The sequence below is a fragment of the Salmo salar genome, chromosome 25 (assembly GCF_965601325.2).
Source record: "Salmo salar chromosome 25, fSalSal1, whole genome shotgun sequence".
Classification (NCBI taxonomy): Eukaryota; Metazoa; Chordata; class Actinopteri; order Salmoniformes; family Salmonidae; genus Salmo; species Salmo salar.
Window position 1 is genome coordinate 13,841,398 of NC_138315.1, and position 23,179 is coordinate 13,864,576.

General features: G+C 41.4%; 1 protein-coding gene across 8 annotated transcripts in view; it reads right to left on the bottom strand.

Moving 5' to 3' along the window:
- Positions 1-18,243, bottom strand: part of LOC106586179 (bromodomain adjacent to zinc finger domain protein 2B) — a 105,532-nt gene extending 87,289 nt beyond the window's left edge. For 7 of the 8 annotated variants that reach the window (XM_082968899.1, XM_082968902.1, XM_082968901.1 and 4 more), the window contains exons 1-2: positions 17,981-18,243; positions 5,351-5,392 (exon numbers count right to left, since the gene is read on the bottom strand). The gene's annotated coding sequence lies outside the window, so the exon portion shown is untranslated. The remainder of the gene's footprint in view (positions 1-5,350; positions 5,393-17,980) is intronic. The other variant, XM_082968896.1, reaches the window with a different exon arrangement.
- Positions 18,244-23,179: the final 4,936 nt, after the last annotated feature.

Genomic DNA, 23,179 nt, shown 5'->3' on the forward strand with positions numbered 1-23,179 from the left:
CGTTTCCATCTTGTCCAGCTGTGTCAAACATTTCATGTAAACCCTGTTTCTTGTCTGCATTGAAGTAGCAGTCCTTGTACATAGTATCGAGCACGGTGGCAACACAGTAAAGAGGCTCAGAGAGTATGCCACCGAACCACTTGTTCACAGCCTCAAGTACTTTTGCAAGTTAACCCCATGGTCTGTGTGGGCAGGTTTGTTGAGCAGGCATTTCAATACCATGACAGAGGGTATCACGTCTGCTGCAGACAGTTGATTAGCTTATTTCTCCAGTCAGTTGGAGCTAGGAGTATGTTCATGTTTCCAAGTTTCAAACATGTTCTCAAATGCCATTGAAATGGCAGCAGTGGTATGAGAACCAGCACATTCTTGAGCATGCAATATGGCTTTCCTCTGCACGAAATCCTCGTCGGCCCACTGTGCTGTCAGATTCAGCATGCTCATGGGGCTGGCATCGCTGGTCCAAATGTCAGTCGTGACGCTAACAGCAGTGACGCCCATAGCAAGTAGCTCATAGATGTGCATTTCAACAATACTGTGCAACTCCAGTAGGACAACATCTGAAAAATAGCGCCAACATCATCCACGACCGAATGGTTGACTGTCAAGGACAATGAATTCCATTATCTTGGCGTTAAGTTGTCTCGCTGAAATGTTCTTACTCTTTCAAATGACTGCACAACTTGAACTTATTAAGTTGTTGGAAGTGTGCGCATAGTAATTCTTCTGCTTTTGTTCTGTGTAACGCTGTATTTTTTGTGGAGTCATTACGTCATCTACCTACATTATACCCGGGCTCCCGAATGGCGCAGCGGTCTAAGGCACAGCATCTCAGTGCTAGAGGCATCACTACAGACTCTGGTTCGAATCCAGGCTGTATCACAACCGGTTGGGAGTCCCATAGGGCGGCGCACAATTGGCCCAGCGTCGTCCGGGTTTGGCTGGTGTAGGCCGTCATTGCAAATAAGAATTTGTTCTTAACTGACTTGCCTAGTTAAATAAAGGTTAAATACAAATATAGGTATGGACATCCGTTTTGCACATCGGCGTTAAACTAGACAGACATCGGGCCGACCCCGATGTTGGCATTTTTAGCTAATATCGTCCGATTCCGATATATCGTGCATCCTTAGTAAACATTATTAAAGTGACCAGTGTTCAATGACTATGTACACTGGGCAGCAGTCGCTAAGGTGCAGGGTAGAGTACCGGGTGGTAGTTGGCTAGAACAGTGACTAAGGCTAGCGGTGACTATTTAACACATTCTGATGGCCTGGAGATGGAAGGTGTTTCTCAGGCTCTCGGTCCCAGCTTTGATTCACCTGTACTGTCTCCACCTTCTAGACGGTAGCGGGGTGAACAGGCCGTGGCTCGGGTGGCTGAGGTCCTTGATGATCTTACTGGCTTTCCTGTGACAAGCCGAATTTCTTCAGCCTCCTGAGGCAACACAGTGCATAGCCTAACTGACATGTGAGCAACCAGCACTAAAACCAAATACGGGGGACAAAGTTTGAACAGTTTGTAGGAGAGGAGATTCAGCCAAGGCGTCTGGGGCGACTGGCTGGGCTGATGCAATCCATTGTGAAGTCCTAGCCTCTCGCGGCCCGGCCGCCCACTGCTCGTGACCTTTGGGGTTTGTTCTACTCTCCCTGGGCTCGCCGGGGATTGACTATCTGGCCTGTGTCCCGAATGGCACCCTCTTCCCATTGTAGTGCACTATTTTTGACAAGGGCCAATGGGGTTCTGGTCAAAAGTAGTGGACTATACAGGGAGTAGGGTGCCATTTGGGACACATACCCAGTCATTAAAACACCTGGCAGTCCCAATCGAATGAGGTGGAGCGCTCTGCTTCAGCATCACTGACTCCTTGGAAAATACCCCACCTTCACTACGGTTCCTCACAACAGCGCTGGTCTGTTATTCACAGGAAGTCTTGCAATCTACGTAGGCTAATAATAACTGATGTTGTAGTTAGGGCTGGGAATGGCCAAGGACCTCAAGATATGATATTATCGCGATACAGTGCCTTCAGAAAGTAGTCTGCTTCTAAATCTGCATTGCTTGCCGTTTGGGGTTTTAGGCTGGGTTTCTGTATAAGCACTTTGTGACATCTGCTGATGTAAAAAGGGCTTTATAAACACATGTGACTGACATTCATACCCTGTGACTTATTCCACATTTTGTTGTGTTACAGCCTGAATTCAACATTGATAAAAAAGTTTTTCTGTTGTCACCCATCTACACACAATACCCCATAATGACAAAGTGAAAACATGTTTTCAGAAATGTTTGCAAATGTATTGAAAATGAAATAAAGAAATCAAATGTACATATATATTCACACCCTTAAGTCAATAATCATCTTTGGCAGCGATTACAGCAGTGAGTCTTTCTGGGTAAGTCTCTAAGAGCTTTGCACATTCTTTTTTAAATTCTTCAAGCTTTGTTAAGTTGGTTGTTGATCATTGCTAGACAGCAATTTTCAAGCCTTGCCTAGGATGTTCAAGATGATAAGTCAAAACTCTAACTAGGCCACTCAGGAACATTCAATGTCTGCTTTATAGGGTAGTGTGTAGGCCAGTGACACAAAATCTCCATTTAATCAATTTTAAATTCAGGCAGTAACACAACAAAATGTGGAAAAAAGACCAGGGGAACAGAATACTTTCTGAAAGCACTGTATGTATTGAGATTCTCACAATTCTGTATGCATTGCGATTCATATACTGTGATTTTACTGCGATTCGATGTTCCAAACATATTGCTCACCATACACTGAGTGTACAAAACATTAAGATCATACTCTTTCCATGACAGACTGACCGGGTGAATCCAGGTGAAAGCTGTGATCCCTTATTGATGTCACCTGATAAATCCACATCAATCAGTGTAGATGAAGGGGAGGAGACAGGTTACAGAAGGATTTTTAAGCCTCGAGACAATTGAGACATGGATTGTGTATGTGTGCCATTCAGAGGGTGAATGGGCAAGACAAAATATTTAAGTGCCTTTGAACAGGGTATGGTAGTAGGTGCCAGGTGCACCGGTTTGTGTCCAGAACTGCAACACTGCTGGGGTTTTCCACGCTCAACAGTTTCCTGTGTGTATCAAGAATGGTCCACCACCCAAAGGACATCCAGCCAACTTGATAACTGCGAGAAGCATTGGAGTCAATATGGGCCAGCATCCCTGTGGAACGCCTTCGACACCTTGTAGAGTCCATGCCCTGATGAATTGAGGCCGTTCTGAGGGCAAAAGGGAAGGTGTTCCTAATGTTTAGTATACTCAGTGTATGTCTGCTGGAGAGGGACAAGAGAGAGCCATGAGAAAACGAGTTTTGATCAGTCATGGAAATAAATGTGCTCCCTATTTAAAAAGAAGATGGAGAACAAGCTATGAAGGACAAATACTGGAGTTTGTGCCAGTACAGACAACTAATTCAAAAATAATATTGCGATATTGTCAAAATGGTACAAATCCAGACATCGTTTACATAACTGTATCGATCCCCCCCCCCATCACTAGTTGTAGTACACTGATACACAGACACACGTATCCTGTGTAGCGTTAGAAATCAACTTTGAAAAGAGTCCTTTCATCACCAGCTCCCTCTCCTCGTCCTTCCCCCTCCACCCACTGGCCCAGAGCAGGGAGGAGGAAGAGCGGAGGCTGAGGCTCGAGTATTTACTACCACATCATATTACACAGCCACAGCAATCTGTTAGCCCATCAAGCCCCACCGCAAAATACACTCTTTGAAGCCACACCGTTAACTGTAGGGAGGACATAGATATATATATATTTTTTAAAGGAGAAATAGAAAAATATCACTGGTGTTTCAGCACACTCAACCCCCCCACAGGGGGTGGACATCTCAGTAAAACACACTAGTCAATAGGGATCTCCGAAACCCCTTCCCTCCCCCACTTATCTACCTACTTCTCCCATCCTGTCTCTTCAGCCTTTTCAGCAATAAGAGCAGGAGGAGAGTCAGGCAGGCTTCTAGGTAAACTCAAGGTTACTGATGACTACCATAGTACATTCTGGAAGGTTCCCACAACACACAACCTGGGCAGGATCTGGGACGATGGGATTCCTCTCCTCAATCCCCATTGCCATTCCAACTCTTTCTGGAACGCTGTGGATGACCCCGTCTCCTGGCAGGGCAACACAAAGATTCTAATAGGGTTTTCCTCAGGATCACAAAGTTACCTGAAGAACGTCCGTGCCCTTGGTTTAGCACATCGACTTTAGTAGAAAATAACACGTTGCCGAAGGCTACTTCGCATTGCCCTTTTACTTTCAACAATACACATTTCAAATGCTGCCGGAGGGAGAAAACAGGTCTGTGACACACTGTTTTGGTTGGACGTTTTACTGGTGAATAGAACAGTGAAAGTTCCAGTTTGACCGTCGAGCCTCGGATATGGCAGCCCCGAGAGGCACGACACGCAGCCAAGAGGAAAGGGGGAGTCCAGCAATAACAGTCTTGCTATCAGTGACATACACTAGACACCTGATAATACCTGATCTTTCTCACACTGTATGCAACGGTTGAAAAACAACGACTGAAATACTGAAGTATTTACAGTAAACGCCGGAGGTTTGCGCGATTCCTGAATCGAGGGACTTTTCAGGCATTACGCTGAGGCTTGTGTGTTGTAAACATGTGTTCTACATTGCACCGCAAATAACTCTGGGGCTCCTCGCAACGTGTGGTAGTGATTGTTGCAGTCATAAGTCAGACTGTCTGATAGGAGTGGAGCTGAAGCTTTGAGATGCCTCCTGACATTGTCTGGGGTGCAACACTACTATTTACAGAGGCAGCCATGCAGCCACTATTCAAAGCTTCTTTATGCAAAGTGGCTCACTTTCAAATTCAAAACAAAGGCAAAAGGACAGCTCAAACTCCACCAATTACCCCAATTTGGTTGACAGTAATTTATTTGGAAATAGCCAAAAGTAATAGAATGCTTCTTTTCATACAGATTAGTATGTTTTGAAACTTTGACATGCTAATTCCATGCAAGACGGGCAAGCTAATTAGAAATTCGCAAACTGAGAGCAAAGTGTACTGTAGCACAAACTAATTCCATTAAAGAGGGCCTTGTTAAATCTAGGCCTAATTGGAAAATGCTCTAATCCTATACCTAAATAATGCTTTGAATTGAAGAGTTGTGCTTAGTCCAGTAGCCTATCCCTTCGTGACTTTCAAAGTCCAATTTGACAAAGTAAACAGATTTTCGGACGCAAAAAAAAAAAGGGGGTCTTCAAACACAAACAGTGGGGACAAAATTGTTTACAGCAGCGATGGGCGATTGGAATGCAGTCAGTGTGACCAAACACTTACTGTTGAAGGATCCTCAATTATGTGACATCACGGCTCTGCAAGCTGAAACAGAAGACAACAGTCGGCTTAATTGCTTTATTTTATTGATTTATTCATTCATTCACCATAATTCCTGCCTGAAAGCAATATGAAAATAAAAATGCTAATTCGAAGGGTTTAGGCCTTGAGGGGGGAATACCTTATCCATTCTAACGTCGACAGGGAATCAAAGCCCTGCTGCAGCACTTTGCATTATGGACCAATCAAACAAAACAAAGGCTGGTGTATTTCAAATATGACAACAAAAATCAGCTACAATTGGAATATAGCCATATGTAACCCAAAACTGCTAGTCTATCCAGTTTGAGTCAAATCGAACCTCTCTGAGCCAAATCAATGGCTAAGTAGTCTAAAATATTTCTCATCTAGACAGACCCTCCTAGTTTTCATCAAATGAGTGTCTGTCTCAAGTCCAGCCGCTGTTTGTCAGTCAGTGCAGTGGATTGAGAGAAAGCGTGTGACATGCTGGTGGTGTCTCTCCTCTCACGTTGCTGGAGGAGTCGTGTCACACTGGTGTGGAGCTCGACACAGTAAGGCAGATCTCAGCTCATCCACAAATCTCACTCCCCTTCTCTCCTCTCCACCAACACGCATATCATCCTGGGAGATTTGGATCACCAGAAACAACAGCACTTGCATAAGCACTCCCAAACATTTCTGGCAAGACAGCAAATTTCTTGTATTTCATTACACATTTCCATCTGGGTTCGTTTCAATTGGAATGTGAAGGAAACGAGGGCTGCGGCAGTTTAAAACCCGGTGTCAGCAGCAGACTTAAGCACACATGATTTACAGCCTCGACGCATCACTCAAATTCCCCTAGTCCACCACGCAATCTGTCTACAGGACGACTACGGCTTCACAACGGAGCCAAGGGAAACAGACATGACTAGTGTTCATACAACAGATGACTATAGCAGCACAAACAATGACTGTCAGCAGCAGGCCCAACGTCAATGTAAGCGATCACGTCAACGTTATGACAATGATCATCATTTAAAAAGACAGCCTATAAATCAACAATGTACTGAAGTCTTTATAATCAGACTACTCATTTGTTTTCATCATAGAGGTGATGAACATAAAGGGTTTCTATTCTATTTGTTCAGCGCACCATGAGTGGAGTCTAGAACTCAAGACAGGCTACAGAAGAAGCAGGCAAGTATGGGCACAGATTCCTAGGCCTGGTCTACCTATGATTTATCTGAACACCAGCCTGTAACATATGAACTCAAACACATCATTCTCCTGCTGCACTTGATTAGGCCTAACTTGCTTTTTGGACAATCCTCTCTAGGAACTGTTCTCAGTGAGCACTGTTTACTGAGCGAGGCAAACAGGATGCTGTTAAACTACACTTGTGCCATTTCAGCTCAGGAGGCTATTTTCTCTCAGTCATCGTAATCTTGCTACGACTGCTGCTGCGGGCTATGCCATTTCCCCATCCTAGCAAATGCTTCGCTCAAAATGGCTTCAAGCCAATTACTGGTATCTAAGGAGTGTGCCTCCATCTTTATTCACTCAAAGGATGGGTATCAATTACACACTAATTAGAGAAACACGCCTCCTCCTGCTACAGCTTAGTAACAAATCCATCCTGATTCACCCGGTGTTGATAGAAGACACATTCAGAGTATTTTCTCCTCCTGTTTAGCATAACCTAAAACTACCAGTACTTAACAGGGTCTTAGGTTACACACCAAATAGCCTAACCTGGTAATAAGGTTTGATTAGCTGTAAACTCAGTGAAGATGATAGTTGACAACCCGTATGTTGTCCCTCTACGGGTGAGGTTTATGGAGATTAAAAGCAGATGAAGAAAATGTTGGAGAAAGCACATGTTAAACTCATGTTGTCCTATAGTCTACGGGGGGGAAGAAAATGTAGGTTAACGAATTGGATCAAGGCCTGGGTCTAAGCTGTCCTGGATCCCCCATACATGGCATTGAATTGTTGGTTAAGGGCTTGTAATTAAGCATTTCACGGTAAGGTCTACACCTGTTGTATTTGGCGCATGTGACAAATACAATTTGATCGGTTTCAATGTTGGTTAAGAAAATCAATATAAATAGGCCTACAGGCCAAGACTGAGGCACATTGGAGAAGGTTAAGCCTACATAGAACTGCATGGGCTGACTAAAGAATGCCTCATCACGGAGTAACAAGTGGACACAGATTCTACGGCCCAGCCAGCAACAGGTCTTAACCACTCATTACACTGTGTAGCATGATCAAACCAGCAGGGCTGCACAGCTGTAATGGTTTCCAAATGCTACAAGAACAAACAAAGTCATTTTAGACCATGCTGGCTCTGGTCTAAAACATGACCGGAGAGAGAACATGAGATCTTATTCTCTTTTGAGACAGAATCAGAGGAAATAGACCCAAATGATAAACGTTTTGGATCCTTGGTTGTGTGGCGTTCCCAGGACAATCCTACGCCTTCATCAGCAACAGGATTCAAATCCACTTGAGGAACGCTGAGATGTTCTGACAAGAGGGAGTGCTTTTGCATCCCCGAGTGCCGAAAATGGTAGGACAGAGAGAAATTAGTTGTTTCCTAAAAGATGCCAGTGCTCCTGCCTGTATGTTTAAATTAGCTCTAAATATTTGGATTACACCGGGGAGCTCTCCCAGAGGATTTGCCATAGCCTGGAGGAGCCGTTTCTATCTCCACACAACTCACACATCAATAACAACCTCCGCAAAGTGCAATTAATACACTATTTAGGCCTCACCACAACAGACAGGCTCTTCCTGCAACTCCATCTGTGCCATTTTGTGGTTTGAACAGCAGCAGAGGGCGAGCGGGAGATAGATATTATCTCTTTCCTCTGATGTTTCATCCAGTGCTGGGAGCGTAAAAGGTCACTCCCCGGCCTCAAATAAAAGGTCTTTCCCAGTAGTTCCTTTTGAACTGCATGGGCTGAACCTTCTCATGTTACGGCTAGCCGTCTTTCCGTGGCATCACTTAAAGAAGAGAGACAATAGCATGAAACTTACCTTGAGAGAAAGCTCAACAACAGTAATGAGTAATAAAAAACAGTTATGTTCCAGGTTTCCTTTTCCCATCCTCTCCACACAGCTGTGATGGATTACAGAGTTTCTCCGTTTATTAGGGAGTTCAGCAGAAGACCGTTTTGTCTGTCAAACTAACAGCGTCTTAACGTCTTCAGGTCATTTACCAACCTCAAACATGTAGGCCTATCGCAATACCCGGTCACAACTTGTAACACTTTCATTCCTGATAACGTAATCTTGTGTCTTCACCTGATGATGCAGCACTAGCAGAAATGAGGAATAGCCTAATAATCCCGCCTACTGGAGTGTAGTAGGCCCACATGTTGTGAGACATCTCCATGCTCATACAAATAATTCCTGATAATCCACTCCTTCCACACACTGGGGATCATTTTAAACCACTCAGCTGAAGCAGGTTTCTGCAGTTGGTGCCATGATCCAATAAAGCTGTTTAGGCTACTAACTAAATAAATTGAACAAGTATTGTTAACATGGAAAAGTGTCTGGAAGAGTTGTAATGGAGACTAAAGGGAAATGGAGTAGCATTGCTCTAAATGCACAAATGTCATCTGTCTTTCCTACAATCATGTGGAGTGGCAGGGTCATTTTCCCTCCTGCATCTTGTTAAGCAGAGCTTGAATCAACAAAGCAGAATGTGTCCAATGTTGGTCTCTACTGACCCACATTCACAACTGTTTTCCCATTTTCCTTGTAATTTCATGCAGTGTTCGATACATGTAATATTTAAAGCTGCAATATGTAACTTTTTGGGAGACCTGACTAAATGCACATAGAAATGTGAGTTACAGATCTGTCACTCATTGAAAGCAAGTCTAAGCAGTAGATCTGTTCTATATAAGCTATTTCTATGCTTCCCGTTCTTAAGTTTCGTTTTTGAGTCTTAATTTCAGTTTTGCACACCAGCTTCAAACAGCTGAAAATACAACATTTTTGGTTATAGAAAATATATTTTCACAGCAGTTTAGATGGTACAATGATTCTCTAGACTATACATGCTTGTTTTGTCACAAACTGAAATTAGCAATTTTAGCAACCAGGAAATGGCGGAGTGATTTCCGCACAGTGCATCTTTAAAACCGTGGCTGCAGCAGACCTGCTAGCACAGCTAAAATGGCAAGCCTTTGTGGCAGTAGTGACCGATTTTAAATGCATGAAGATCAATAAATAAAACGGGGCGCTGCTGAAGCACAATCTTGGTGTGTGAGTGGAATGGTTATAACAGCCAGTGAACGTCTTCACTCATACTGCAACCAGCTGTCCTGAATTAGGAATACATACGTAGCATTGAGAGGCTAGTTAAGGATCATATCACCTCCACCTTACCCGACACCCTAGACCGGGGGTCGGCAACCCGCGGCTCTAGAGCCGCATGCGGCTCTTTAGCGCCGCCCTAATGGCTCCCTGGAGCTTTTTCAAAAATATGAAAATGGAAAAAGATGGTGTGAATATATTTTTGGTTTTAATATAATTTATTATCCAATGCTGTAAAAATGTGTATAATAAATATTTAATTTCAACATTTCTGTCCCACCAAGACTTACGTCATAGCCTGCGACACACGTTTCTTTCAGCTCGGCGTAGTGCCAGACAGGTGGCTGTTGCAAACAAACCGGCAGGTGTGTCATGGGCCATGGATCCCAAAGGGAAAAAGAGAAAGATAGTTGAGGAGAACAGAGGATTCCACAGTTCTTGGACCGAATCATTTGCTTTCATTGCCAATGCGGAAGGATTGCCTGCATGTTTGCTTTGTAATGAGAAGTTGTCAAATAACAAAAAGAGTAATGTGGAAAGACATTTCCATTCTTCCTGACAGTTATAGGAACATGAAGAAATATGCATTTGGAGTATTATCCATCATTGGATCAACATACCTGTGCGAGCAGATATTCTCAAACATGAACTACATAAAATCCATATACCGCACCCGCCTCACAGATGAGAGCTTGCAGTCCTGCGTGAAGATTAAAGTTACATCTTACATGCCCGATGTTGAGAAGCTGTCCAGTGATGTCCGAAAACAGAAGTCACATTAAACGGGTAAGAACACAATCCTGTGATAGGCACATATTTAGTAACAAAGTGGCTGTTTTTATAAAGTGATTTCTAATTTTGCTCAGGTCCGAGGATGGCTGCATTGCATTGTATTGTGCGTGTCAAAAGAGAAGAGGGTGCTGCTGCATTTTACCCTTGCACATTTGCAGAAAACTAAAGAGAAGAGGATAATGCACAGAAATCGAACTTAAACTGTATTATTTTAATTTGATATACTTTACCTTTTCAAAAGGCTGCTGTTTTACTGCACTCTGTCTGTTGCCCAGATAAGGGGGAAAAGAGAAGAGGATTGTATCGTATTATTGAGGATTGAGGATTTTATTTCCATGGGGAGGTCTGAAATTACAGGAGGCCTATTATGCACGTTGCACATTTTGTTGTTTTTTCGAATCCTAAAATAAAAATGACATCAAAAATCTGATTTCTGTATTGTATTTCTATAATTTCATCAATGCAACGAAACATAATACATTAATATTATAATGGAAGTTAAACTTAAAGCACCATCGTACAGCAGAGTAGTCACGTGGTGCGTCATTCTCTCCAGGATGCGCTGCAGGTAAAATAAACGTTTAATCATGAATGCTCTTTATGTATTTGTAGCCTACTTATCATTTTGATAGTAGGATAATATAGACACTTACAGCATGTGTTGCCTTCATTATAAGGCTTATATAAGGCTTTTCATTTTTTGCGGCTCCAGACAGATTTGTTTTTTGTTTTTTTGGTCCAATATGGCTCTTTCAACATTTTGGGTTGCCGACCCCTGCCCTAGACCCACTGTAGTTTGCATACCACCCCAATAGATCCACGGATGATGCAATCGCCATCACACTGCCCTATCCCATCTGGACAAGAGGAATACCTATGTAAGAATGCTGTTCATTGACTACAGCTCAGCATTCAACACCATAGTACCCTCCAAGCTCATCATTAAGTTTGGGGCCCTGGGTCTGAACCCCGCCCGGTGCAACTGGGTCCTGGACTTCCTGACGTGCTGCCCCCAGGTGGTGAAGGTAGGAAAACACCTCCACTACGCTGATCCTCAACACAATGGCCCCACAAGGGTGTGTGATCAGACCCCTCCTGTACTCCTTGTTCACCCATTACTGCGTGGCCACGCACACCTCCAACTCAATCATCAAGTTTGCAGGTGACACAACAGTAGTAGGGCTGATTACCAACAAAGAGACAGCCAACAGGGAGGAGGTGAGAGCCCTGGCGGAATGGTGCCGGGAAAATAACCTCTCCCTCAACGTCAACAAAATGAAGGAGCTGATTGTGGACTTCAGGAGACAACAGAGGGAGCAAGCCCCCATCCACACGGCCGCAGCGGAGAATGTGAAAAGCTTCAAGTTCCTCGGCGTACACATTACTGACAATCTGAAATGGTCCCCCCAAACAGAGTGTGGTGAAGGCGGCGCAACAGCACCTCTTCAACCTCAGGAGGCTGAAGAAATTCAGCTTGGCCCCCAAGACCCACAAACTTTTACAGATGCACCATTGAGAACATCCTGTCGGGCTGTATCACTGCCTGGTATGACAACTGCACCGTCTACAACAGCAGGGCTCTCCAAAGGGTGGTGCGGTCTGCCCAACGCATCACCGGGGGCACAATGCCTGCCCTCCAGGACATCTACAGCACCCAATGTCACAGGGAGGCCAAAAAGATCATCAAGGACCTCAGCCACCCGAGCCACGGCCTATTCACCACGCTATCATCCAGAAGGCGAGGTCAGTACAGGTGCATCAAAGCTGGGACCGAGACTAAAAAACAGCTTCTACCTCAAAGCCATCAGACTGTTAAATAGCCATCACTAGCCTGCCTCCACTCAGTACCCTGCTCTGAACATAGTCACTGTCACTAGTCGGCTACCACCCGGTTACTCAACCCTGCACCTTAGAGGCTGCTGCCCTATATACATAGACATGGAACACTGGTCACTTTAATAATACATACCGTTTTACTAATTTCATATGTATTCTAGTCCAGGCCATCCTATTCAACTATTGCTGTACATATACTTTTCTATCCTACAGTCTATTCACCAAATTGCAGAGCCCTCTCTGGCTTCCAAAATCCCAGCAGTTTAAATGTGTACTACAGTACATGCAATTTCAGCTAAGGATGCAAATAGCAGTAAGCAGCCAAACAAAACAGGCCTAACTATTGGCATTTCAAACATGGAGCTCATTATCACAGCAGGGGACTTCAATCATTGGAGCATCCCTGCTTCAGCTAAGACATGACAACCATCTCCAGGAGCGGAAAAATGAACCAGAAGGGAAAATGTGTAATCTCCCACTCCCTGACATATTCCTAATAAACGACCCTGCCTAATGTTTCTCCGGATCATCCAATCAGAATGTGTCAACGCTGACCTACAAAAGGACTCACGTCAAGCCTTAAATGATTTTATTTTATTATGAAAACAAAAAGAGAGGACATTGAATTATACAGTATTAACCTCCATGGTTTGCATACAAAGACAACCTTAGATTTATTTATGCCTGTGTTAACAGCCTCGCCATGCTGTTCTTTACAGTGAACCGGCTGCCAATTTGATGAACCTCTCAGCCCTCAGCAGGAGTTCAGCGTCTTTGATTAATGAGTGCAAGCTTGTGAAAAAGGGTACGAACAGGAGGGACAGGGGAAAGAAATGGTGTGAAAACACACAATTGCCAGTCCTCCATCAGGACGGCTGCCATAATTACTGATGGGTTTAGTTCATCCTTTGAGGAGAGCCAAAACACACTTGGGCCCCTTTCACATCCCACCAAAAGATAGAAAAGAGGCTGACCCCCCAGCCTTGTTAATAGACTCACACTCAAGATGGCAATGGTGACTATTCACAGAGAGAGGCTACTAAATCACAACAATCTCATTTAGCCTAATGCAGATAGCTATATTAACCCCAGTAAGCTAAATAAAACATTTGCCCACATTTGTGAGAAACTCTTTAATCTTGACCATTAGGAACACCAACCAGAAAGAAAATTAAAACCTTAGCTGTGTTCGAATACTCATACTAACCGTGACGTGAATGGAGTATATAGTATGCTTACTGGTCATAGTATGGATATAGTTAGTATGCCAAAAGTTCCCGGATGTCGTACTAAATTCAACAAAATACGAAGTACACAAGCAGATGACACTATTTCCGTACTTTTCGGGCCCCTAATGCAATTCTTCAGAAAATGGGCATGGCTTCACAACATTTTCAGATTTTAAGAAAATGGCGGAAAATATGCAGCCGAAGTCTGATGAGAGCGAACACAAATGAATTGAACGACAAATGTTAAGAAAATGTTGAGCAATGTAATAAAGTATATACTTTTCAAATAAGTTACACGTTATGTTAGCTGACAATTTGTTAGCTATGCTATTCTTACGAACCGCATAGCATTACAGCAGTATGTACCGGTATGTTAGTTAGTTACCTAACGTTAGTTGGATACTAATACATCGAACGTGCCAGGCAGTATATTAACTATCTGCTATCTAACCAACGTTTATTGACTACAGTAACTGAAAAGGTTGCTAGATCGAACCCTCGAGCTGACAAGGTAAAAATCTGTCGTTCTGCCCCCGAACAAGGCAGTTAATCCACTGTTCCTAGGCCATCATTGTAAATACGAATTTGTTCTTAACTGACTTACCTAATTAAATAAAAGGTAATAAAAAAAATACAAAAATTCTTCGCTAGGTGGTATAGTCGTTGTTGCCAGCAGCACAGTTAGTCACCAACGCGCTGGATAACATGAAAACAGCCTAACCGGCTCTACTAGGGCGAGTAAAATGGTCAGAGTGGAGGTGTTCACTCATTTGTGTCGAAGTAGCTAGCCAACGTTAGCCAGTTAGCTTGGGTGCTTGACTGCCGTTGAACGCTTGGATCAACCCTGGCGTACTCCTCGGGCCAGAGCGTCCAGTGTGCGCTCTAAACGCTCCAAGAGCGAAACGCTCTGAATTTAAAATCTGACAACGCTCTGGATTTACGAACGCCCAGAGCGCACTCTCGCACTGCAGATTGAATTTACAAACACACCCGAAATTGTCAAATGTTTAGCTAGTTTTGCATTTGTTTTGCTAACATGCTAGCATAGCATCAACTTCCTGTAGACAGGCGAAGCTCTAGTACGCTCAACTGTAACGATATCGTTCGTTTACAGTATACTAAAATAAACTGATAGTATATAGTATGTACTCATTAAGTATGTAGTATACAGTATGTTAGAGCTGTGTTCGAATACTCATACTATCTTGGAAATTCACATTGCATCTTATTTTTGGGGTAAATTAGGCTAACTTAAATGTTATCATCACTATTAGGACATCTACCCTAAACAAATATCTGAATGTTTTACATTCTGGTACAGGCTATATTGTGCTGTTTAGTCTGCTTGAGCCTAGCCTAAGTTAAAAACAAACCTCATATATGTGAATTAGTCTACCAGTTACACTAACTAACCAGTTGTTGCTAAATCATGAATATACTTATGTGTTGTGCATAATAGCATACTTTTACAATAAGCTACCTATTACACTCCATGCAAAGAATAGGCTAGACTGTACCCAAGTGAATGAATAGCTGGAAATAATGATTGAGCTGAAAATAAACTGTATTAATCACACCATTGGGCGCTTAGCATTTAAAAGTGCTGTTTCAAGCAATTTAGCAACCGTGAGCTACTGATGAGATTTTCCATCCTTGAAGGACCCTACGATATTCCAAACATTCAAATGCTCCACTGCTGTTTTTCTTAATGCTAAAGCACACATCCGGAGCCGGTGATTTGCTGCGATGCATTACTGTTCCCTCGTTCTGAGACTGTTTTCAAGAACATGAGCTCGGAATAAATATGAGGCAAATTCAGTGACCTTCCAGCGTTGTATCTGGTTATTGGTTGATTCATTGGCAGTTACTGGAGGCATGCATAACACATCAAGGCTGTAATCTGATTTATCTTGCTTCCTTGGCTGGAATGGCTGCTTGAGACATTTAGAATGATGGACCGTAAGGGGAATAATGTTTGCCGTTTCACTTAGACTGTGAGCAATAGTTAATTGACTATCAATTAACTATTTACAAAGCCCAATCAATTCCGCTGGAGAACCAGTGGAAAAAGCAAAACAGTGTCAAAGGAAAGACAGATGTGACATGTGGAATCAATGGTCCTAACAAACAATCACGTTCTGAATGCAGTCTAGTTGAAGTGACACTAAAACATTCAAAAACACATGACAAGGACTGCGGCTTGTTGTATTTAACACTTGTTTTCTCAGGTTATACATCATCTCTTAGGGAACAAGCAGAATATTTTATTTTCCTCACAGAGCAAGCGGTAAAGCTTCCTAGGACACCAATGTTCGCTTTGTAGCATCTACAGGTGAAACATTCTGGACTGTTAAAGGAGACCTGGGTAAGGCCAAAATGTCAACTTTAATTATTTCTCACTTATGCTTTTAGATACAAATGTCAAATATATGTCAACAATCCTTCCTCCAAAATGACCATTCTATAGATTACATTTAGTTAAAATCCCCCAAATCCTGGTATTTTGTGTGTCTTGCTTTCGTGAAGAATCACTCAATAGGCATTTGTAACCAGAGCTGAAACTCTGAGTGTCTGCATGTCTCTGCACTGCTTGTGTGTGTAAGTACATTTGAGTGTGTGTGGTGGGGGTTCAATTAACCACCAATGATATGTATTAACCCATCATTGATTTCCACCGTTGGTTACCTACTAGCATCTCAACAAAATGATGCAGATGTCAAGTCGATGCAGTATAAGGAAGTGGAAGGCATTCCCATAAGAGAAAAACCATACATCAGGATATTTAGCTAAACATTTGCTCCTTTACATTTAAGCTATGCAGTGAATATCCAAACAAAGAAACAGGAGGTGGAGCAATTAGCACTTAGAGCAGAGGCATTCTGCTCTCAGAAGAACACCATTTTTGGGGTAGGCAGCATTCAAAGAATTCCCTGAATGAACCACAGATTGGCAGAGCAAAAGACCAGTATAGCCTAGTGCTGGTACAATATCAGGTTCATTTTCGGACAGTGGCATGAATAAGACAAAATGTTAGGAGTGACATACACAACAATACACTGTATATGATGTCTGGACTGCTCATAGGTTTGTAGAGCATTAGCCTGCCTAGGCAATCTATTCAATCAAATGCCATATGTTCTGAAAGTAACAACCCTTTACACACACATCACATTAACGACTCTGAATTTTAACTAATACGGATTCCTTCCCCTAATCCACCTAATATTGAAAATGAAAATCAGTCCAATAAGTGAAACATTGAGAACACTCAAGCCCACCACCTGTCACCCTTCAAAATGACGAGCCATATTAGGCCAGTGTGCCTTTGCATTGTTTAAACCTTCTCTTCGTGAAAGTAATTCTTATAAACATGAAACCAATAGCCTCAGTCATCTATAAAGTTACAAAGAATGAAACGTTATCGCAACTTCAGATGACGTCATGTATCGTCCTCGTGAAACATTTGATCACTTTTGTGTCTAATTAATAAGCATTCTGGATCTTCGAAATGGAAAGAGTGGGTGGATTAAATTGCCCAAGATGGCGAGTGGCTTGTTGTTGAGAGGGCAGAAAAATGGTGCATATTGTAATAAACAAAGGGAGACATCTAATCAACTCTACTGGGCTGCAGTTGCTTTTCTTTATACGAAGCCATACAAAAGATAAGAGGAAAGGAGCTTCGGACCCAAGCAGTGGACTGGCTGACACGGATGTGATTTCCACGAACACCTCCGAACATATTGTCACAACATTAGCTACAACACAAATAAGCCCCAGAGAAATAATGTATTATGTGATTTAAATTAGGTTTACTCAATGAAGAGCAGACTTTGGGCATCTTCAGCTCAAGACACACTGAACAGACCTTTTCTCAGCATTCGCACACTTTCCACATAAGCTGCCTGCAACATTGTTTAAAACATTTCAAATGAACACTTCGAGTGATTATAAACCTAGCCAACACCATTTATCTGTCACACATTCAATGATAGCTTGTTTTACTCCGCGTTTTAAAAAAAATAAATAAATAAAAAGGTCAGTCAAGCCGCACCAGCTACGGACACAAAGACGAGACTCGCTAGCTAACCAGCAAGCTGACACTGACAGTCACCGACTCAAGTCTATGCCGTAAAAAGTGATAGAAATATACGTGAATCTCGCCATTAAGTTAGCAACTAGTTAAAGTAACAAAACCCGAGTGCTGCTGATATTGATACATTTACAAGTTATCATTATTGACAAGTTTGTATCAACCTGCTCCACTCAGGATAGGTTACATGATAAAGAGCAAGCTGCTGGACAGCGTCGATAGAACGAGGTGCTAGCTAGCTAGCCAGAGATCTAGCTAACAGCGTTGAATCTCTAGCGAAATTGCAAACTGAGCGTCGTTATGAATGATAACGTAAGCTAACTTCCCACTACAAAACATAAGAAAACTCACCTTATTTTCGTCACTTTATGTATCCTCCTTCACGTCAGTTACTATTTAAAATAGCGTTATGTTTCCCCAGATTTGCGTTTGAGGACAGTGCCAGGAGATTATAAAGAACGAAATTGGGCTGTAATTGAGTGTGTGTGTGTGTTAGTTAGGCTACTACTACACAGCAGATTGAGGGAGACTCTTCTCAAGGTTTGTTCAGCTTCACTTCAAGGAACAAAAGTGACGTCAGCTAAAAGCTCCAACAATGCAAACTTTTGTCTGATTAATTAACTTAATTCATTGCTAGAAATGACTGTAAGCAGATACCAGGCTATGCATCTGGTAGGTATTATTTTATTCAACCTGGAAGTAATCTATGATTGATATTGCATTTCAACAAAACTCTGGATTCAGGAGTCTGAAAAAAAATCAAGTGAGCAACACATCACATGTAGGCTAAATAAACTGGTTTAGGGTAATTGTGGTAAACTAATAAGGGTGTATGCTGAGGATGAATGTGGAATGCAGTGGTGGAAAAACTGGGGAAAGATATGGCAGTGTATATACACAGATTATTTATTTGTACATTAGGTCATTGCAATGATGTAACAAAATGCATAATGCATAATTAATCAAACAATACGTGAAAAGATTACACAAACACAATTTTTTTTTGTTGTTGCTGTGGGTGAACACTGTTTATCTTGGGACCATACAATATGTGATACATTAAAAAGGTACATCTTGAAAGATTACATAATCACAGATCCATTTGAATATGTGAACCATTGGTCTTTTGATGAAGTGTCTTATGATAATTTGCAGTAATACAGAAACTCAAAGTCTTCTTATCTGATAGCACATCTTCTAGAGTTGGGCAAAGCCTCTGTGCCTAATTGTGTTTTTTCTTTCTTTGATCAGACATCCACAACAGGCTGAGCGGAGACCTTGTGACCTAGTCAGGGGATGCAAAATATTACATTCAACAAACACTGAAAATGTAGATAGTTTATGTAGATAACTTTCATTGAATCATCATAATTGACGGGGGGGGGGGGGGGGGGGGAAGAGACAAAACAAATATATGTTTGTGGTTCAATTTAACTAGAATGCATATAAGAAGACATTTTAGATTAGCATTTTTTTTTTTATTGTTTTAACGCTTTTGAGACATATAGGCTACATTTAATCACCAAATCCTTCCATTTAATTGTTGATATGTTGCTTTTAGACAGATAGCAAAATATTCAGAGCGTGCAGAAATTAGCAGTGAAAGCTTTGTGACTGTTCAAGGGAGCAAAATGCTTTTGAATTAAGGGAACTGTGGCTTTTTCCTAAGCAAATTGTACATGCACTAGAAGTAATTGTATACACTAATTAAAAAACAAAGTCCCTCTTGTATTATGTGGGGGAGAAAACGTATTCAGCATTGTGAATTTTAAACAGGTTTATTTGCTTATTCACCATCCTTGGCCTCATTGATTTCCCCCCTTCCTCTGGGTCAGTAAAGACACTACATTCAGACGTCCTTAACTGGAGTAAACAAGCTTGCCTGGATCAACAGAGATGGTGGGAGAAGAAAAATGATTTGATGATTTTGTCATTTTAATTGTATTGGATAATCTTCATTAGGGACAGCGAGTGATGAAAGAGCTCAGAGCTGCATCAAGAGGCTTCATTGGCCAGGGCTTTTCACATGCAATGAAAATGTCAGCCTTTACTCGGTCATTTGTAACACAATAAGTGCAAGTCCAATGAGTGCAATGCAAGCACATGGGGGAAGGGCAAACAGTCTGTCTCAATAAAATATATTTTTTAAAGAGTGTTGATTAGAAAGTGGAATGAGATATCAAAAGACATAGTAAAGATGATCTCTTCGGAGATTTATGGAAAACAAATAAATGTGGTGATTTGGTTTTAATGATTATTTTTCTATCAGTCCATGGCAAGCCCAGGATACCCATCAGCCGCTGGGGCTGTGCTTGCCGTTATTGATTTTCACCTGACACATTCAGATAATACAGATTGTAATAATCTCAGTACACAACTCCCTATAATTCCATTAAAAACCAGAGTCTTCCAGCACCAAACATACATTTAATTTACATGACACAAATTCCTCTTTGAGCTAAAAACAGGGTAAATGCAGTCCAAGGTTTCTGTACATGATTAAATTCAGGGTTCATCTTGCTAGGCCTCTTTTAAAAGCCTATTTGTAATATATGCCATTAAGACAACAGTTTACTAGTGTTGACTAATTAACCTATAGTGAATTACAACGTTCAGTTAAATTACTGTCTTAGTGCCCTACAAAACAGGGCTTTCACATTTTCAAAGCACGTTCTGTTTTTCATGCAACAATGGTTGATAACTTTCTTTTTTCCCCATGGATGTTTTAAATATCACCCAGTTTGGGCCACTTAGAAGCTATTTAATCATATGAGCTTTAGGTGAATTATGACAATGAGGTATATATTGCCCTTTGAACAAAACAATACTGTCCAGATCGGTTAGATGGGTTAATGATGACATCCGTGTCTGTCCTGGACACCAACACTCTATGGTACTATGCGTCTATGGTATACGCTGGTGTGGATAAGATTAACCCAATGGTGCGTTGAAAATATGAAATGATGGTGTAACAACTGGAATGGTGTGGTGTCAGTGGTGGCATCCATCCAGACTGATATACATTTTATTTCAGGGGATTTCAGACACAAGTACCAAGGGAAGTATTCCAGGTCTGACAATTTAGGATAGAACATGTGTGATTCCTTTAAACTACATAGGTATAAGTAAAATATCCCTTCAGGTGTTCCAACGCCAGGCCAATTTGTCTGTGCTTACATCATAACGTGTTACATGTCTTTGTAGCAGCGGGACTGGGGTGATAAACATTGCTTTCAATGACCTCTAAGTTTTGCACTCCTCATATATTTAGCAACTGCATCTAGCACACATAGGCAAGGCTTTAACATCTGTGGCAATCACATTTACAAATATAATAGCCCTTCCCGCAGAATTAAAAATGACATAAATCAAGGGAAACATCACCCACTATGACAAAAACATGATCAGGATTAGTACAGGAGTGCGCTGGTGGAATAGAGATAGATCCATACAACATACAAGATCAGTGACTAGGACCTGTCATCTAAACATTGTAATATTCCACCAGAAAGTGTACTCATTTTACATGTACTTCACATAAGAAGCAGCATTCCCAGCTAATTATAGACCCAGAAGAGAGAAATGATCAGGAAAATCTGGCATGGAATGCGCTATCAAGTAAGCAAAATTCATCCATCCATACATCACATCACAAGACAAATTACAGACCAATTTTGGCTCAGAATCGACTTTCTTATAAAATGCTTCTGCAATGGACGGCCATGTAAATAGTGGATTTTGTTTTTCCTCTGTTAATCGGAGCATGTTCCTGGACAGTGAATGGAGGGGAAACATGAGCCGTCCAGAACATGGGAAACAGATGCTCCACACTTCTGTCTACAGGCACCTTCATTTGAAAAGGCAGGAGAGGGGGATGATAGTGAATAATAAAGAACCGAGTTGAAATGTAATGAAATAATGAGTTTGAAAAGAAACCTGGATTTGACTGTGGTAAAACCAAATACTCTGAGGAAAATAATGGTTTGGAAGAAATCATTGCTTTTCGGTAAGATAAATCACATGAATCACAGAGTAGATTAAATTATTTGTATCAGAAATGTCTGAACACGTGAAATATTTCAGGAGTGTTTTACAAGTTGGCAGAGCTTATGAAATATTCACAAAATTGTGAGTACATGTACTATAAGCGCTGCATAAACTATTGAACATTTCAGAGTAATTGTTGGCATATTTGTAGTGAGCTTAGCATCTTTTGTCCACAAATGACACATATTACTTGATAACCTCTAGTGAACAGCAGTGGCTCTGTGCATCCCATTTTCATACCAACTGTTAATGTCATATCTTATTTATGCATACCACTGTCCCTTTTAATTAGCAATTTCAGGTCAGTGCAAAGCCCATCCTCCTCCAAGCTGTGGCAAGGCAGACGTGTGAATGAAATGCCTTCAGTGTTATTTAATTGAAAATAGGCCATTACAGCCATAATCATAATGGCAACAGTCTTTACATAATGTATGCTCTCCAGAAACGATCCATCTTGGGGTGAAACAGCAACTCTTGTATTGAAGAAGCAGCAGATAAAAAATTAAACACAAAAGCATAGATCTGTCTGGAAAAATAAAGTACCATGCTAGACAAGGTAATTATAATGTAAGCTGGTCCCATCATAGAAAAAAAAAACTCAAGCTAGGCTTTTTTTGCCCACATTAATGCTACAATTAATTATGATAATCGCTTCTGGGCATGAAAACAAACATCAATTTTAGAAAACCTGGCCTTGCACTACATCTACGAGATAAATATGTATTTGATATTTTATTGTCAAACTGATTTTTATATATATTTTTATATAAATAAATGTGTGTACTGTTTAATTTTGGGACCACTTCTATAATAAATGGCTGAATTGATCTGGCATTACTGTTAAAACCAAAGACAAAGCAAATGTAATAAAATTGATTGTCAATGGATTCGTATAAACATTTTAAATGCTCTCTCCAGCTCCAAAAAATGTGCTTAAGCTCTTGGGTTGGGTTCAAATAGCATAGTTTTTCTAACACACTCAAAACCATTCTAAAAGCTTCATTCAAGGATCCTTTCATGGACAACTGCATTCACAGCAAGCTGCTATTGTATTCCTATCTAATGCATTATGCTTTGTTGAATATTCATAGCTGCCTTGTCCAGAGCAAGGAGGGTGAAACAGACTGGGTCCTGGGAAAATTGTGGTGAAGTTGGGTTGAACAAGTCACAAAGCATTCTTCTGTGATTGCAACACATCTGCTGAAATCCCATCCAGACAGAGGGGCATTTCTAATGTCTGTCTGTAAAGTCTATTTCTAGGATGTATTGTTGTATGTAACCCCTTGGCAAAAAAAGAAAAAGAAAATGATGATCAGACTGACCATTTCAATTTGACTCATCTACAAGCCACAGAGGGCCATGATTAGACAGAGAATATTGTAAACATAATATTCTGTTTAAATGTATTTTGTCTGAAGGATATGCATTCATAATATTGAAATATATCCATAGTGCCTCCATAGCAAGAAGTATACATTTTGTGCATGCTTATACATCTTTCAA